This window comes from Dermacentor andersoni, chromosome 1 (assembly GCF_023375885.2).
Source record: "Dermacentor andersoni chromosome 1, qqDerAnde1_hic_scaffold, whole genome shotgun sequence".
Classification (NCBI taxonomy): domain Eukaryota; kingdom Metazoa; phylum Arthropoda; class Arachnida; order Ixodida; family Ixodidae; genus Dermacentor; species Dermacentor andersoni.
The window spans coordinates 192,126,381-192,145,658 of record NC_092814.1 but is presented as its reverse complement, the minus strand read 5'-3'; the positions used below and the strand labels follow the sequence as shown (position 1 = coordinate 192,145,658).

At 45.7% G+C, this 19,278-nt stretch overlaps 2 long non-coding RNA genes across 2 annotated transcripts in view; one reads left to right on the top strand and one right to left on the bottom strand.

The window, feature by feature from the left end:
• Positions 1–19,278, bottom strand: part of LOC129380833 (uncharacterized) — an 85,654-nt gene that overhangs the window by 31,482 nt on the left and 34,894 nt on the right. Inside the window, exon 2 of the long non-coding RNA XR_008609042.2 lies at positions 12,999–13,127. This is a non-coding gene — a long non-coding RNA (uncharacterized lncRNA). The remainder of the gene's footprint in view (positions 1–12,998; positions 13,128–19,278) is intronic.
• LOC129380834 (uncharacterized) overlaps positions 1–19,278 on the top strand; it is an 83,642-nt gene that overhangs the window by 60,859 nt on the left and 3,505 nt on the right. The gene's annotated exons all lie outside the window — the stretch shown is intronic.

Here is a 19,278-nt window from a genome sequence, read left to right as displayed (position 1 = left end):
AAACGTAGACACATGAAACTAGACTTTTACGAGAACTCTTCAACTTTTCAAAGTAAACATGTGCCGAAAAGTATGCAACTTAGAAGTTAATTAATATAATTAATTTAGTGAATGCATAGATTCGTTTTTTCTTGCAAATGACGTCCGCCTTGGCCGATAATTAATATATATCAATGTAATTAAAGTAAATGCTCAAAGCACCGTTTTTCAGAACGTGTTCGAATTGAAATGAAAAGAAAACTGGACCCGTACTTCGCAAAAATCCCTTACGCTAGAATTTTTCGCAAGAGAAAATTCCAGCCAATTCTGACGCTGGGCATACAGTTAGCGAAGGTAACCGGCCAATGGCCAAGAGCACTTCCGAATGTAAAGCTTTGTGAATTCTACCCTGGAAACTTAAGCCGGACTACGATAAACATTTTTGGTGGTGTTCATCACCTTCCCTAAATTAGCGTGAAGGATGTTTTTCGTAAATACATTGCAGTTTTGTTAATGACAGATGGTTCCGGGTGAGTAGGAATAATTCAGCTAATTGCTTTACGCGGTGCGCTGTGGGCGCCTATCACCAAAGCCTGCTTGAAAGAGCAGCGGAGTAAAAGTAGTCGGTATATCGCGACGTCAGGGCTTAGCTACGTCACGGCCCGCTTTTTTAGGACCAGACGCAGCGTGCTTACGGGACTCTCAGCTGCCGTCAGTGGCCGATTGATGAGCGAACAAAACCGAGATGCTGGCTCACGGAAAGAACAATCGGCTCCGCTTTCTTCGTTTCTTGTAGGTTTTGCAGTACGAAATGAGAGCGATGGAGAGAGAGAGAGAGAGAGAGATAGAAGAGCACCGTGGATGCTGTACACGTTGCGGTCTTCCCGCCACTCAAGCACGCCCGCCCAGGTTCGCTCTAAGAGGTACTCGCATAAGACGACGGTGAACGACGAGCTATCACAGAGTGTATATACATGCCCTTGACAAACGTTCACGACACCTCGTAAAACAAATCCTCGAGGCGCGCACCAACCACAGGCGGAGACCTGAGCCTGCTGTCGTTTTTGCAGAGAAGATGCTCGGGGAAGCGCGGACGGGGGCTTCAGCGGAGGGGTCTTTGCTAGTTGGACGTGCCAGCCCTACGGGATGGAATCCGGCGTGGGTTGCTGCTGCTGCTGCTGACTGAGGTGTGACTAGAATGGAAGAGCTCTTTTCCGCAGGCAGTCAGCGCAGCGGGAGAAATCACCGGCTCTTTTACAGCGCCATGCGTCTCTACACAGCTTTTACGGAAAGCGGTAAAAAAGAAAAAGGAAAAGAGAACTGTATAATACGAAGTTCTCCGTTTGGCTTTCACCTCGCGTCGAGCTGCAACGTGATTCTTATTTTCTCGCACTTTTTTTTTCTCTTTTTCTCTACCTCGTACACTGATACTTTGCGTTACGCTCTACGTCCAGTGGAAACGCTACCCTTTGCACGTACATTCGGAGCCCCCTGTCAGTATCAATTTACCGTGCATACGATTTCCAAGTGGCAGTAAATCTCGCCTCAATGTCAATACTACTTCCGGACACGGCACATCGCAGTCCTAAAAAGCTTCCAGTACTAAAGTTTATATAGTACACTATTTCGTATATCGCTAGAAAACGACACTTTGTTATTTTAGGCGTTCCGACTACCATAGCAAGCCCATATTACAGCAAAAGAAAAGCAACGGACAGATTCAACGCCATGTCGGAATATAAATGACGCAATGTTTTCATGAATTGGTGAGGTAACAGCACAAGCAGATGACACGCTCACGCAGCTTCGTCGCTTGTAGATGTAGCTCTGCGTGTCACTAGGAAGAAGGCAATGTACGATGCTTGTTGAGGGAAGGATGTCGGCGAGCATGTATGCACAGAGAAGTGCGAGACACTTCAAAATACATTTAAAGCTTCTGTACTCCTTGTCCTATAAAAGCAGGTTTGCACACAAACTAGGGGACAATAATACGTAACTTCATGGCCGTCATGGAATGCAGATACCAAGTCGCCCAAAACAGTATCATACTCAGTTCCGTACCTCTTGTGTCACAATGGCCCATAACCTATCTGTGGGATTGAACAACAATCGCCACATACCCAGTGACACATACCAAGTGACCCAAGAATAGGGTAGACTCAATATAAGACTATTGACACGTGTACTCGTTCATCTTTTACTGGTGACCTCTTTTAACTGGCTACCAAATGTTAAACGTTAGCGCTCGTTGCAGGACACGCTTGCATGCATTTGTATTGGAAATCTTTCGAATCTTATTGATTGTTCTATCCCTTGTCTCTTTTAAGCGAATCTTGCGTAATCTCGTTCTGGAAGGCACGCGGGTACCAGAACCTTCGACGAGCCATGCATAAGAAGTCGACGGGCTTGATCCGCTGGTCAAATTTTCGACGATCGCCAACTTTGCTCGCCGCTGTCGTTGTGCATTGAACGTCACTAGCTTTTAAGGGCACAAGTTCGCCCAATAAAGAGTTAGTTCGTCATACACAGTTTTGCTACTGTGTTCTACGTGACATCTGGTGGAAGTGCTCTTGCGTTACTGTACCGGACGCCCCCGTCAAACCCACACCCCGAAGACAACAATAGCGTCGCCCCGGACCATCGGGCAAGTCGCAGGCTACAAAACCTGCCCCCGGAGTACGAACTTCAACCTTAGACGACCAGGAAGATCGTGGCCAAGCCAACAATTACAATGGCAGTCCCAGCTTCCCCCATCGCGCTGCAACAGCCCAGGGAGCCGTAGAGCTTCCTCGGATCATCGTTCGAAGATCTGGAAAACTGGCTGGAAACATACGAAAGGGTCGCTATATTCAATAAATGGAATTCCAGCTAAGAGCTGCGGCATGTATACTTATCCTTAGAAGACGCCGCCAGGACGGGGTTAGAGAATCGTGAGTCAACCCTGGCAAAGTGGGACCTCATCCACGGCACCTTCTTGAACGCCTTCACGAGCTTCGTCGGCAAAGTGAGGGCTGAAGTGATACTGGAATCCTATGCGCAACTCCCAAACGAGGACATTGCGACCTACATGGAAGAGATGAACCGCCTGTTCCTCCAGGCCGACCCGGGCATGTCTGAGGACAAGAAAGTCCGCTTCCTAATGCGTGGTGTGAAGCAAGAGCTTTTCGGCGAATTGACTCACAATCCACCCAAGACCGTCTAAGAATTTTTAACGGAAGCCACGGACATCGAGAAGACGCTGGAAATGCGCATTCGGCAATATAACCACCAAGTGCTTTCGCCGAAGAGCGAAATCCAAGCACTAGGCTCCGACGAGCTCCGGAGACCATCGGAGCCATTTTACGCGAACAGCTGCGCAGGATGTTATCTTCGATGTACCCTCGCGTAGCCTACATTGATGTCATCGCCCGAGAGGAGATCCCGTAGTTACTTGGAGTCGCTGAATCGCCGCAGCCTCAGCCGCAAGCGATGACTTACGCCACCGTAGCCTGCACACATTCGATTCCAGTTGATTCGATCCTTGCGAGACCGCAAGATTTGACTCAATTATCCGATATATGGAATTAACAAACGCATGCAAGATTAACGAATTCAAATATTTCTTATTGCTTGAAGCAGTCTGCAAAGCGCTACTCAACCATCATGTGGCTAAGAGCTCCGACGGGTTTAAACACCACCACGTTGGAGTGTCGCGTTGTTGACAGTGTTGTCGTCAGTTAGTGGCTCAGAAACCTCAGCACTGTCATCGGCACTGTCCATATCTTCAATAGAGACGAAAGTATTAGCGTTGTCCGCTGAATTTCTTGTTTTCAAGGTGTCAGTAACTGCTACGCACATGAGGGGACGCCACTGGGGGTCGGGTCAAATTGACCGAGGCGGCATGCGCTCGCGTTTGAACCAAACGTGCTTTCATCACATAGCAATGTAAGGTTTTTCATCTGGACTTTCCAATGTGTGCGAATTAAGCAAAAATTCAAATTAGCCGAGGCGACACTAACGGGAGTCAACTGTATATATATATATATATATATATATATATATATAATCTGGCAAAGAAAGCTCCGCAAAAAAAAGAAAGAATAAGTTCAGAACCATTCCGCTCCGTGAAGGTGGATGACCAGCGCAGCTGTGTATATGGCGATAAATATGTTGATAATCAATATGTTGATTGAAAATAAAACACACATACCACAATGAATTTTGTTTTTCACGATTTTTTTGTTGTTTTATTAAATTGCATACTCAACGTTTTTTCTTTTATTTTTATCCATGTTTTGGTTGCTCTTTTGGATTCATTATGTGGTCACCGAGGTGACTATTGCTTTATGATGGCTATGATATACGGCCAGTAGCTCTGTGGCGACACTGGAAAGGTTCTCGGCCAATGTGAGGTCTATACACGACGGATGACGCGTTGTGGGCATACTTGTCTTCGTGTAACATTGTATGCCGAACCCTTCCAAGAGAAACGCCACCAGCCACTTTCCATCTGGCCGAGACACGTCTATGTTGAAATCAGCCACAATTACGATGGGAATGGAGTCGGTATGGGTGGTCCAACCAAAGGTTGGCGTTTGCGGCACTATGTACCTCCGTATTACGTACCGCCCGCTGTCACCGCGCACATTCGCGCTTCTGTTCACGACGCTGTCCTTTGTAGGCGCGCTGTTCTTCCGCAGTCCTCACCGCACGCGGCCTACCCATTGCATGGGTGGAAAGGAACTGAGATGAGGTTACGTGGTTTGCCTATAGAGCCCGCGACGTCAAACCATGGTCCATACTAAATAGTGTCTATTCCGGTTTTACTTCTTTTATTACGAAATTTTTTTATCACTACATATTTTGACACTTCTCACGATTAAACACAGCTGTGGCATTGCCGGCGATACGCTTTTGCTTGATGCTTTAGTTCTTTTAGCTCTGGGGCGACCGCAATCTTTTTTTTTTTTACATACGCACACAAGCCATCAGAACCTAGCGTAAACCAGCTCCGCTGTAAAATCTGCAAGGACACGCTTTATAAATATCTTTCTGAAAAATTTGTTCCGAAAACAGGTGCGCCAGACGGCGGTGAAAATCGCACGTAGGTGGGTCTGCTATTCAAGGACGGAGAAATATGCGCCCTCAATGCGCTGCGTGCAATATCGCGTACGCCTACACATAACGCTGGTTCGAAATCAGAAATACCAATGAATTAACACAATGAGGCTTAAAACGTGTTCTATACATCTAAGGACACTTTCAATTGGACCCATTCTGCAAAGTTGATTAATATGCGCAAAGTGTGTTAGAGAAAGGAGCTGGGACATGAAAGTCTGGGCGATTGTTCCCGGCGTGGATATGTCGTCATATAGTGAGCTTTATTCTTTCAGTCTTCGTTTTTAAAGTGAGTTACAATTTGCATCATACAAATTTCTCCAATGGCTGGATGTTTTCTAAGTTCAGTGCGCGCGAAGTATTTTGAGAGTTAACGCATGAAGTTTTCACTGGAAAATTTAAGGATTTGTCTATTATGCTGCTGCGCGTGCTTAAACACTGAAGAGGACAGAAATTTGTCATGGACAAACTTTTTGCGCCCAGAATCTATTGGCACCTTAAAGGCACAGGAGTCGATTATCCTCATCCACAGGCAACTGTGGATGTGAATGAACAGAGGTTGAACAGCTGAATAGCGACTTCGGATTCTGTTCTACGTCTTGTGATAGCCGAGATGACCAGCCGTCGGATCATCGTTCTGAGATTCAGGTTCAGGTTTTCTTTAACTTGAGAGCCTCACATTGGAGTGAACGCGGTACGACGAGGGCCCACTTGTTGCCATCGATGTGATAAATGTAGCATTATAAAACTCCGCATTGAAGTTTCAGTCGTTTAAGTTGTCGACAAAGCCGGGCGTTCGGGGATGAAGAGGAGCGTCTCATCGCTCGGGTATAGTGCGCCAGCGTGGGTCGGCACGTTGGCGGGAAACAAAGACGGATAGATGGTTGGGGCCTAGCGAGTACAGCGTTGCGATGGGTAAAGACAGTGACGATGGCTAGATGCGTACGCTGGCTCGTACAAGCGATGGTGAGTGATCAGGTATCGGAAGAGGATAGTGAGAACGAGCATCGGCGTCCTGGGACTTCTTTCCAGACCTGTAGCTCACATTGAAGCGAAGCACCCAGCGACCAAGTTCTTTAGTGATGAAAGCCACCACAATGCGTGGCAGTCGGTAACGACAGTGAAGTGGTGGCCATGGAGATGTGGACAGAATTTTCGCACTGCCCAAAAATTAGCAAGGCACTCCTGCTCAGTGACCATGCAATTCTCTGAAAAGGTTAGAGAACGACTAGCGTACGTCCAGAAAGTATGGTCATATTGCAAGAGAACAGCACCGAGACCATGACCGTTACCGTCAGTGCCAAAGGCCGTGGGTGTGGTCAGATTGAAGTGGCATAGTACCGGGTCGGACATGAGGACGTGTTTGAAAGCCTGTAAAGCAGATTCGAAGTTTTCTGATCAAACGATGGGTACGGCATTTGCGGGGAGTTGATGGAGTGGGGATGCAAGCGCCGCGAACTGGCGTATGAAGCGCCGGAAGTAGAAAGCGAGGCCGAGGAAACTGCGCAGGTCGTTTTGACGCAGTGGCGTCAAAACGACCTGCTTCCTCTTTTGCTGACCAAGTGTCCCAGAACTTTGACGGTCTTACTTGCAAAGCTGAATTTTTTTTGATATATTTAGCTGTAGTCAGGCGTGGGCAAAACAGGCAAGCACTTCGTCAAGGTGCTTCAGACGTGAGATCGTGAAAGAAAATACTATTATATTGTCAGGATAGCATACGCAGCTTTTCCATTTTAGACCAAGCAATACAATCTGTACCATGCGCTTGAAAGTGACAGGCGCGTTGCAGAGACCGAAAGGCATCACATTGCAGGAATGCAGGAACCTTAGATGCGTGAGCAGCGCCTGTCACCTTGCATGTTTTCCAGGTTGCTTTGAGCGACGTGCGGGTGAGGTTGTGTGTTTTTCTGTTGGTATGGTGATACGCAAATAATTACAGTGCGTCGCGATATATGTTTTGCCCACTTGCTTACGTCATGCCTCTTCCAATGCAAGCTGTACGTTTGCACGACTCCTTGTGAGATGAAGCCATAAGATGCTAAACTTTGGCACCTAGTATTCCAAACTTGCATATACTCGTGAGAATTAAAAAAAATGGTTTACAACGGGTAATAATCGGATTCAACTTCATCAATATAAACAGGAAAGTTCGTAACGCAGTAATATATGTTACAAGAATTATCTGGTTTATTATGCGCTTGTGAAGTTGTGCCTGACAGCGTAATACAGCTTCAATACCCATAATGCTCTTTGAGTTGTTCAACCTTTCTGCTAGTGCAATAGTTGGAGAATAATTCTACTGAGTAAAGTTTGCCTACGTCTTCCATCGTTCTTAGCCTCTGTGAAGGCGTGACAAGGACGAAGCTGAGACATCGTGCCGCTATCTGCAGCTGAGGACACATTTAGCTGAACGGGCGTAAGTACGTGAAACTTCCTCGAAGGATTTAGGAGATTCGGCCCAGTTTGTGAAACAGGAGTGAACAGAAAAGGCTATAGTTACTGCAATTATATTGTAACACGGATACTCGAAGCTACCCTCGGATTAGTCTACGAGCAAAAGAAATCCCTAAATATAGGACTCCCGGCCTTAAATCCCCTTCGAGGGGTGGGTCCACCCCCAAATGACGAATCACATCCCGAGTTTCGGAACGAGAGCACCTTCTGCTTGCAGGATGCCATCTTCCTCTCCCAGAGTTTATCCTCCCACGTATCGTTGACGGAGTCGCCGTCCTGTCCGGTACGATGGCGCCTCGGATAATTTGGGTGTGCTTCTGGCCCTGATACGAATTCGCCGCAAACAATGCCACCGAGACCACAAAAGAAGTCTGCAGTTCGCCGTAGCTTCGGCTTTGCCGATCATGCGCCGAGCAGCTGATGATGAATCGGTTAGCTAAGCATGGTGGCTCTGCTGGGCTCACGAAGAGTTGCTAGTCACGATGACAACACAATTCAGTTCATTTGTTTGTTCTAACTAAAACTGAACCACTTGCATAACTTTCATGAAAGTTCACCTCTCCCTTCCTTCTCTAGCATGTCGCCGTAAAGTTGCACGACTATTTTTATTTCATAAGCTGTACCATCATATACCATCATACCACACTTCATGGCGCCCTAATTAATCGTCCACAATACGTGTCACACAACATCGATTATCAGTACAAAGTCCGAATGGAACCGTGTAACGTAAAGTATTTTTTTTCTGTCTTTCATTCTGCGCACATCCATAGATTGGAACCACCTTCTTGCAGAAATTGGGGCCATCCGTGATAATGAACATTTTTCATGAACCGTCAGCTAAAATTGTATAAGTATAAAGCAATGTTGCCTTCTAAGAAGGAGTTATAACTTTATCCTGTTTATATTTATCGCGAAGTATTGTACTTCCACTTACCTCTATAATGCCATATGACCCTGAAGAAGCGTAAACATAATAATGCGAAGCTTCCTTTGCCTGTTCCTCTTACTGTGCGAGTGCTGAGCGCTGGCAACTGTCTCGCAGGATAACCCGGTCACTCCCAACCAGTACTGAAGATGTCGCTGGTATTGTACGTAAATAAGGCACAAGTGAACTCCAACACCAGCACACCATTTTCGTGATGCTGTCGTCGTCACCACAGTACTCAGTTGTCGTCATTTCGACGCTTTCTTTTCACCGTCATCATTAGATCTTCGTTATTACTTTATTGTCATGAAGACGTCATAATTCTGTCGTTGTCGCTCTGTCACAGTCATTCCGTCATCATCATGCCGACGTCGTCATGAAGTCGTCATTCCATCATCGTTATGCCTTCTTCGTCATTGGGTCGCCCTCATGTCATCTTGGTTGTTTCTTCGTCGTCATTACGTCGTTGTCTTTCAGCGTCATGATCCCGCTGTCATCACGCCGTCGCCGTCATGCCATTGTCGTCATTCATTCGCCTTAATTCAGTCATCGTCATTACTTCGTCGTCATTCTGTCGTCATCATGCCATCATCGCCGCCTCCTCTTGCCGTTTTCGGCACCTGCGTTCACTTTATACACAATAGGACATTGCGGGAATGTATGAATGCATAGAATTTATTGATAGGAAAGACAGAGAGGTCGACCTGAGCTAGTGCGCTCTAGTCTGCTACTCTGCACTGGGGAGGAGGGAAGGGGAGGGAAAGTATTGGGATGGATGATGATGATAAGAGAAGTGGTGAGTGCTTATGTACATCAGACAGTTGCCTCGCTAGAGAGAGAGAGAGAGAGAGAACAACTTTAGTGAAAATGCCTGCAGAGCCGGTTAGGCTCCCTCCACGCAGGGAGGACAAGCTTTTACCGCGACGCGGCCACTACGTCAGTCTCACGCATTGTGCTCCTCCTAGAGCCGCTCGTCGAGCTTGGTGTCCTGCAGGAACTTCAACAATACTTTTGCACGCATTGAAATTGCAGTGTCAGGCCATGGGCCGAGGATAGCTTCCTCCGACAGTAGTTGTCTGCCAACGCTGGCTAGGAAACTGTCTAACGTCCTTCGCTCCAGCATATATGCTGGGCAGTCGCACAGTACGTGTTGCAGTGTTTCGGGCATCTGGCAGTGTTCACAATCAGGGCTGTTCGATTGGCCGATGAGGTGTGCGTAGCGACGGGTGAAAGCAACGCCGAGCCGAATCCTGTGTAGCAATGATGTTTTGCTCCGTGTAAGCTTCGGGGGCAAACAGAATTTACCGTCTGGGTCAATCATATGTAGACGCCTGGGAAATTTACACCACGAAGCTATTGCTTGACTTTAAAATGAAGCTTTATTCGCCTCTACCACCACTAGCCTAGTATAGACGAGCGGTATGTAAAAATACTAAAAAATATCTATAGCGGCTCCACAGCCACCGTAGTCCTACATAAAGAAAGCAACAAAATCCCAATAAAAAAGGCGTTAGGCAGGGAGATACGATCTCTCCAATGCTATTCACAGCGTGTTTACAGTAGGTATTCAGAGACCTGGATTGGGAAGAATTGGGAATAAAAGTTAATGGAGAATACCTTAGTAACTTGCGATTCGCTGATGATATCGCCTTGCTTAGTAACTCAGGGAACCAATTGCAATGCATGCTCACTGATCTGGAGAGGCAAAGCAGAAGGGTAGGTCTAAAAATTAATCTGCAGAAAACTAAAGTAATGTTTAACACTCTCGGAAGAGAACAGCAGTTTACGATAGGTAGCGAGGCACTGGAAGTGGTAAGGGAATACATCTACTTAGGGCAGGTAGTTACCGCGGATCCGGATCATGAGACTGAAATAATCAGAAGAATAAGAATGGGCTGGGGGCGTTCGGCAGGCATTCTCAGATCATGAACTGCAGGTTGCCATTATCACTCAAAAGAAAAGTGTAAAACAGCTGTGTCTTACCAATACTCACGTACGGGGGACAAAACCTGGAGGCTTACGAAAAGGGTTCTACTTACATTGAGGACGACGAAACGAGCTATGGAAAAAGAATGATGGGTGTAACGTTAATGGATAAGAAACGAGCAGATTGGGTGAGGGAACAAACGCGAGTTAATGACATCTTAGTTGAAATCAAGAAAAAGAAATGGGCATGGGCAGGACATGTAATGAGGAGGGAAGATAACCGATGGTCATTGAGAGTTACGAACTGGATTCCAAGGTAAGGGAAGCATAGCAGGGGGCGGCAGAAAGTTAGGTGGGCGGGTGAGATTAAGAAGTTTGCAGGGACAACATGGCCACACTTAGCACATGACCGGGGTAGTTGGAAAAGTATGGGAGAGGCCTTTGCCCTGCAGTGGGCGTAACCAGGCTGATGATGATGATGATGATGATGATGCTGATGATGATGAGCACCACTCCTCTGCTTCTTTGCAGGTACTGCCTACTGACGGCTGTGTCGCACGATGGGCCGGTCCCGGAAAGCGTGCAAACCGCAGAGGCCCAGGGCGTGCTGGGGATGTAAGCGCAGACGCCGAGTTCAAACACAAACAAACTGGTCAGACGACCGTGTTTTCAGGCAGCAGGAATCTCCCTTACACCGATCACATTCGGTGGCAGCTTCTGCGTGGAAAACTAAGGCGAGACAGAAAATTGTACACGATCCTGTCACGGACGACGCAAGAACGAACGGTTGCCATGAAACACGTAGATTTGGTACTCGCTGTCGTGGGCAGATGGCGCGACACTGCTTCCGTCTCGTGTCGGAACTTGTGACACGATGACTCTGCGGATTCAGATGAAGCTAGCACTGTAAGCGACATCTCATCGATCTTCTTCTGGGGGAAGCGAGAACTGCAGTCCAAGTAGCGTTGCGCGTGGCCGCCGATGGACCTCCATCGGCGGTTGGTAGTAATGAAGCGAACTTAAATTAGCATGCGCGCTGCAACGAACTTGCTGACAACTTGTCGACCAACCCAAGCATGTTATTGCTGCCGGTATTCTCGTTTTGAACCTATAGTTTCCGGAATCATGTTTTTCTCCCTCCTGACTGCATACTTGGAGTGGGTTTCGACAAAGACATTTCGGTTTTGCGGCCTGAGGTCGTATATACTTTGTAACGACTGTCTTCACTTTTCATTCTTTGTGCCGCTCACTGGCTGGCTCGATGATAGCTCCTCGTTATCGCTGGGATCAGCAACTGGGCGGGAAGGATAAAAAGAAATGGATAGAACCGGAGGAAAAAAAATTGCAAAATAGAGCCGCATTCTCTCAATCTTTTCTTTTCCACTTCTTCATTTCACGTCATCAATCGCGAGGAGTGGTCTACCTCGACAATAACATTGGCCCTACGGCGTACAAGCAAATGACAAAAGGCAACGGGAATAAAAAATAAAGGGGATTTTTACAAGGCACCGTTACTTTTGGAAAAATAGATATGGGCCGTATGGCTAGGTGACAGAAGTCGGTGCTCGATGCTCTCACTGCCCCCGCGGGCTATGGAGCGCGACGTCGCAAAAAGAACAATAACAACGGTAACAACAACAGACGAACAACACAGCTGCGGAGGAACGCCCTCAGATAAGTTTTTTCTTTGGACCTCACTTCGGAGGGCTGCCGAACGGCGCCCTAAATGCGTTGGTGGCCGGTCGTCGAAAGAGAGAAGCGTAAAAACCTTTTATGTGGAATGAAAGTTTCTTCACTCTTGTGGCTAGTGCTCTTTTCCCTCTTTCTTCCTTCGTTTCTTTCTTTTTTGGAGGTTTAAGGTGCTTTGTAGCTGCAGCCGTTTCTGTTTGCCTGGAAATTTAGCATAATCAGCTTGTGCCGCAGCTCTATAGCGAACAGCTAGCCGCGAGCATTTAATAGCGTACAATATTTGTTTTGATTATTGTCTTTATTTTATGAAAAGGAGTAGCCGTCACCATTATAGGGAGACTATACAACGATTTCTTTGATATTTATATCAATTTAAAACAAGAACAGAAAAAGAAACATGCGGGCGCTTGCATGGTGATATATAATACCACTGATGGCCGTCACAATCAGGCTTCATTCCACCTCCGGCGCCTCTCTTTTCCTTCACTGTGACGAGGTTTTTGTTTAACAGATAATGCCGGTCCATAAAAATGGAGCACGGAATTATGAAAAACAAACCCCCAAAAGAAAGTACAACCATTTGTAAAGTACGCCCTTAGTAAAACATCAATCCTACGGAAACTCTAACAGAATTTAAAAAGAAACGAGGACACTTAAGCACTTCTTATGAGTTGTGAATGCGAAAGCATTAATGTCCAATTGAACACCGCTGAACAGTCCTTCGAGTTTTGCGCTGAGAGTAATGTACCATAGCGGTACGTGCAACCTGAGCCGGCAAGCATCAGCATCCTGTGGTGCCAACGCCGCATGCCACCGACGTCATGCGCGACGAGAGGCCGAGGAAGCAGCAGCGGCCACCAAGGCCGGCAGGCGCGCGCAGTCACTAAGCCCAGTGGGGGCGAGAGAGAGAGAGAGGGATACGGACCCTGTGCGCCGGCTTCCGGGAGCGAGACGGCGGCACCCGTCACGCCCGGCGGTGTCGCGTCCCCGAATCTGCTCCGTCGAGGCTCGCTGGTGGCGTGGCGTCGCGGCGATGCCCTCTCCCCAACAGCCACTGGGAATTTAGGCGCCGTTTTGCTGATTCAGACGCCAATTTTTTTTCGCTCAATGGGCCATACGATGCTTTCACATTAAAAAAAAAAAAGAAAAAGATGCAGAAGAAAAAAGGGAAAGATTGAGTCCCGCCGAACGTTGATGTTTAATGACGCTCAGGGCGTCCTAGCGCCGTTATGGATTTCGAAAGAGTTTGTTTCCACTGTGACAAAACCGAGAAGCGGAAGAATGATTGCGCAAGTGGCGGTGAATTCCCTCCGTTAAACGGTACGGTGCAGTTCGTGCAGGAGTGCGTCGAATGACGGCACGCTAAGTTGATGTTGATGTTGATTCCGTGGTCTGTCAACAGTAGGTTTCTTTTTCTTCAACTACTGATGTGACTTTCTTCCGGTATGCTTTGAACTTCTCGCACACACTAGTTATTTATGCGCTGTGGCTTTTCAAATGTAGCGCTCTGCGGATAACGTGTCTGCCCGCACATGCAAGTTGCAAAATGCTTATTTATTTATTTAGTACTACCAGTTGCCGACGAGCAGCCGAGGCAAAAGTGGTACACCAACTGTCGCTGATTGTTTGATTCAAACTGATGATTCATGAACGCGCTTCGTTAGTTTCTAGTTATTTGGTTATTTATTTATTTAAAATACTCTTAAGGTTAAAAGGCATTATAGAGGGGTGTGTTGTAAATATGAAACAAAACGTCGTTACACATCCGCGAAAATAATTTAAAAAAGGATCACAAACGTAACAAGAAAGCAGAGAAAGTGAATAACTAAACGTTGTTTGGATGTGTCAAAAAAGCAAAAAAAGTTACATAATATTGTACTGACAGTGTATTGTAATTTTAGTAATTTCTTATTTAATGTTGTTTTCATTGGCTAAACTTTTGGAATAGCCTACTATTTTTGCAGCCAAATTTCCCATGTTTCACAGCTAATAAAGAATATGACGCTAAAGAGTGCTACAAGAACATTGAAAGTAGTCACAACTTTGAGGTGTGCAAGTAGCACTAGGTCAGTGATGACACCAGTCTGTGCAACTAGCACGGTCACAGCGCTCTATCTATCTATCTATCTATCTATCTATCTATCTATCTATCTATCTATCTATCTATCTATCTATCTATCTATCTATCTATCTATCTATCTATCTATCTATCTATCTATCTATCTATCTATCTATCTATCTATCTATCTATCTATCTATCTATCTATCTATCTATCTATCTATCTATCTATCTATCTATCTATCTATCTATCTATCTATCTATCTATCTATCTATCTATCTATCTATCTATCTATCTATCTATCTATCTATCTATCTATCTATCTATCTATCTATCTATCTATCTATCTATCTATCTATCTATCTATCTATCTATCTATCTATCTATCTATCTATCTATCTATCTATCTATCTATCTATCTATCTATCTATCTATCTATCTATCTATCTATCTATCTATCTATCTATCTATCTATCTATCTATCTATCTATCTATCTATCTATCTATCTATCTATCTATCTATCTATCTATCTATCTATCTATCTATCTATCTATCTATCTATCTATCTATCTATCTATCTATCTATCTATCTATCTATCTATCTATCTATCTATCTATCTATCTATCTATCTATCTATCTATCTATCTATCTATCTATCTATCTATCTATCTATCTATCTATCTATCTATCTATCTATCTATCTATCTATCTATCTATCTATCTATCTAAATACTTTTGCAATATTGCAGAACATGACCCATTTCCGTAGTTTGTTTAAAAACTATTCTTTCGTGATCTGGCTTCTTAGTTATCCCCGGAATAGTAAGGCACACTTGTCACTGGTGGAGACACCAAAAGAAAGATGAAGGTCAAGCTGCTGGTGTATATCCTGATAGAAAACAGTGTTTGATGAGTCGCGATAACATCTAAAAATAACTTCTAGGTCTTTGTGAGGGCGAGAAGGTGAAGGGGTGATCGGGAATGCGGGAAAGGGGTCAAATGTGCGATCCTTAGACAATCAACAGCGATGCATGTTGGCATTGGATGATCTCTGACAAGCATGATTGTTGCAGAAGTAGAAGCACATCGAAGTAGTCCCAAGCAGGTGCCCAGTACCTGGCCCCGTAAGCTCTCCAATGAGCGAACACTGGACCCGCATGCTTTTGAAAAATGCTGGCAGGCTGTAGCGTAATAATCCCCGAAATATAGCTCCGTGGAAAATCACGGGGCCCATCGGTATGCCCCATGCTATTGATAGTGAGAACAATTGTCAATAACACTTCCGACGCAACGCTTGAACTTTTCGGCCGAAGTTACCCGGCGCGGTGGTCAGTGACTAAGCGTTACGCTGCTGAGGTCCTAGGTTCGATTGTCGGCTGAAGGGGCCGCGTTTCGATGGGGGGCGGTATGAAAAAAAGAAAAGAAAACGCTCATGTACCGTGCTTTGTCTGCACGTTAAAAACCACAGGTGGTCAAAATTGATCCGGAGTCCTTTTCCACTATGATGTCCACCGAACGCACAAAGTTTTGCAGGGGTTCTCATATACACAGGACTGGCAACTACTCCTGTCACATGCCTACGGGATTCGAAGGTGTTTGGCAACAGCTGCTCAATAACTTTTACTAACATGTCGATAACGCTTCGTGCAGCGGCACATAATCGTACGAAAGCATGCGAAAGAATTGAAGGGGCTCGAGAGAGTGACGTAATTGCCGACAAAACCGACATCTGAAACTCATTTCACCCAGAAACGAAATGACTTTCTTTTTCTCACAATATTGACTGCTATACTGCAGTAATCTTTGAACCAGGCAAAACAGTGAAGTTGCAAGCAACAGTCGGTTTAATAGGACTGGGGCTCTATTCTCGACAGGTATGGCGGTTGCACGGCCTCCATTATCCGCCATGTTGACTCTCTCATTGGCTGTAAAGATGTCACGTGTTTTAAAATTTGCGCCGAGAAGCGGAAGTGTTGCAAAATGCAATTTTGCGTTTTCATGAATATGACAAAACGTGACGTGAAGCTGCAAATTTATCGACTGATACATTTCTCTGGTCCTGGGAAGCTATATTGCGACGTTAGCGCTTCAAAAAGAAAGTGAGTGGTAGCGTGCAGAAGCCAGTACAATGTATCTGTAATTTCGCGAATCTGCGATTGCGATCCAAGATAGCCGCCATGTCAGCTTGCTGATTGGCTCAAGGAATATGCCGTGGGGAGCGTCACAGGAAGGGCCTTTTCGTAAACGTCGATTTGGCGTTGCGTGACGTTGCGCGGCGCCGCCATTGCAGAGATTTTCCGCCATAACTTGTGGTGCGACGAGCCACGCGAATTATGCTAATGAGCAGCCATATGCAATGGCGACTGGGAGGCACGCGTATCAACGCATTTTCCCCATCGTTTGGTGCAATGAAAATGCACCGAACGGCTGAGTCACTTGCGTTTCACGAGATAGCGATAACGCGGCCTAGAACGTGCGCTCACTACAACTGGTAAGTCGCATATGTTGTCTCAAAGTAGAAAACAAGCGCGTTGGCACCAATATACGATGACTCATGACGTTTCCCGGAGACACGCATCCTAGCTAATGAAGCTGACGACGGCTTGTACGCAGCAGACGACGGAAGCGAGAAGCGTTTTCGACGCAATAATCGTACGCTTTGAGCTAGCTGCTTTATTTTTACTTGGGAGCTTAAAACTGTTTTCCTTCATTAAGAACGTTAGGTTCAGTGCCTTCATTTCAGTTTCATAGGCAAAACGTCTACTTTGCGTCACGTTACGAAAGCAAAACAGGGCCATCAGCGCCATTTTGTAAGCGTCGCGCCTACGTCATGCTTCGAAGCAAATGGCGGAATGTCCAGAATAGAGCCCTTGAAGTCGATTCAGATTACAAACTCCAGTTTTGTTTTCGTATACTGCGCACGCCAGTCACATCAATGGCCCTAACCGGGACTACAATTTCCCGTGTTCTTTCATTTTGCAGTGCAGACGAGCAACGCACTTGCCAGCAACCATCTTGGCGAACTACTTCTCTTATGGCGTGCAGTAATGCGACAGGTTTCGCTTTCAAGTTGCCTGCTCGTGCTGCAATTTCAGCATATGCTGCCCCCAACAACAACGGCAAGAAAGAGCATTCTGACTGGGTTGGCCTATATACGCGTTTGGGCAACGTTCCAGAGCTTCATTTGCGACAACGGGGTCCTTCGAGACTGATGCGGCGGTTATTGAAAGCATGAAAGTTATTCCAGCCGCTTCCACAAACCGCCTCGTTCAGACGCTTTCAGGTCATTTTGAGTGAAAACTGAATGTAATAAGAAGTCTGGCAATCCTTCTGCCATTCACTGAGTTCTTTGGTTGCGGAGTTCTTTCTTTCTTTCTTTCTTTCTTTCTTTCTTTCTTTCTTTCTTTCCACAGGAAATTGAACGCTTCCTGAACTCTGAAGACTTCTACAGGACTCCAAGTTTGGAAGTGTTCGTGGCCACTATTTTAGCGAATATTCAGCAGTTCGGCGCCCAAGATAATCATCCGCTTGTCACAGAATTCGGCAAGAAGGCAGATAGAGGCATCACTGTAGCGACACCGCGGAGCGCACAACCACTGTGCAGCGCTTCTCTATTCCGGAGCGACGTTTCCGGAAAACCGAGTACATTGGACGCGAAGGAAACGACGCGCTGTAAAGGACAGGCCCATCACGCAATAGAACAGAATGAATATTGTCAGTTTTGCTTGGATCTCCGTGGGTCACAAACTGCTTCTCATCCGTGCCTCCTGAAATCAATGAAGATCTCAATTCCTTCGCCCGACTCAGCGGAGGCTCGGAAAGGAATGTGCAACGAATTCGTGAATGCCAACGTTTTTGTGTGCGTTTCCCAGGAGCGCGCCAACACCAGCCACATACAAAACAAAAGCGTATTGCGCTCGTGCTGTGGCACAGTTCTTGCGCTGTGTCTGTGACGGGAGACCCGCAATCGAATGTAGAAAAACCAAATTGCAAGCATAAAACACCGAATGCACATTGTGAGAGTTGGGCCCAACGGAAGCAACGCGGCAGCAAGTATTGGAAGGCGCAGCAATCGCGATCAGTAGCGGCACATAGTCTACTTATCAGTGATAACAAATTACAGCTACAAAAATACAAAACACTAATCCTTGGGTTGCCTGACTTGTGCATAAATAAAGTAAACAATAATCATGTTTAATTTGAAGTAGCGCTAGTTTAATTTGTGCTGCAGGATCGAAATAGTTTTTACATATTAACGTTTTCCATACGAAAAAGTTTCAATGCGATCGCATATACTCATCTGGGGGATCAGCCAAGGAGCGACCGTCACGTCTAAAATAAATAAGAATGAATGAAGAAATACAATCCTAAATAAGATTTGTCACATTGCCTAGTCCATGTACGCGAGAGCACATGCGCTCCCCAGTTTCATTTACGCCAAAGACGTAGGAATAAAATGGGAAAATTTCTAGCAGTTCATGAACCACTTCACCAACGCTTCGCTTCACAGAGATTTCAACACGTGCGCTGGAGCTGCATAAGATTTTTTTTGTAATATTTGTAATTTACACATATCTGACTGGCTTGTGGTACTCCAAATAACAATAAATAAAATGTAAGGCAAACCGACCATTATAAATAAGCAACTTCGCAGAGGTGGGTAGAACATATCTGTTAGGACATACAGCGCCTTGCTCAGTTTTTTTGAAAAGAAAACTGATGTGTTGATCACAATGCGTATTACACGAAAATAGTGTCCCCAATATCTTTATACTGTCCTCTACCTGAAAATGTGAAGAGGCAAAGGTTAAAGCCTCAACTAATGAAATTTGCGTGCCCCTTGCGCGAGAAAGAACTGCTTTTGGTTTGCTAGAATTTACAGTGAGATTATTTTCCTTAGATTAGCTGTTCTAGGGTTTCATTGGAGCTGTTAAATAGGTCTTGACAAGTGGATAAGGTCAAGAATATGCTCGTATTATCCGCATACGTTATCAGTTTAGCAAAATACCGGAGGTGTTCAATGTTATTTGAAGGAGGTATCATGAACTGTGTATACAACGGCCTGTATACGGCATCGACATGGTCCCTGTAACAGCGTCGCTGTGAAAATTCACGTGGATAAAGAAATACGACAGAACCGACA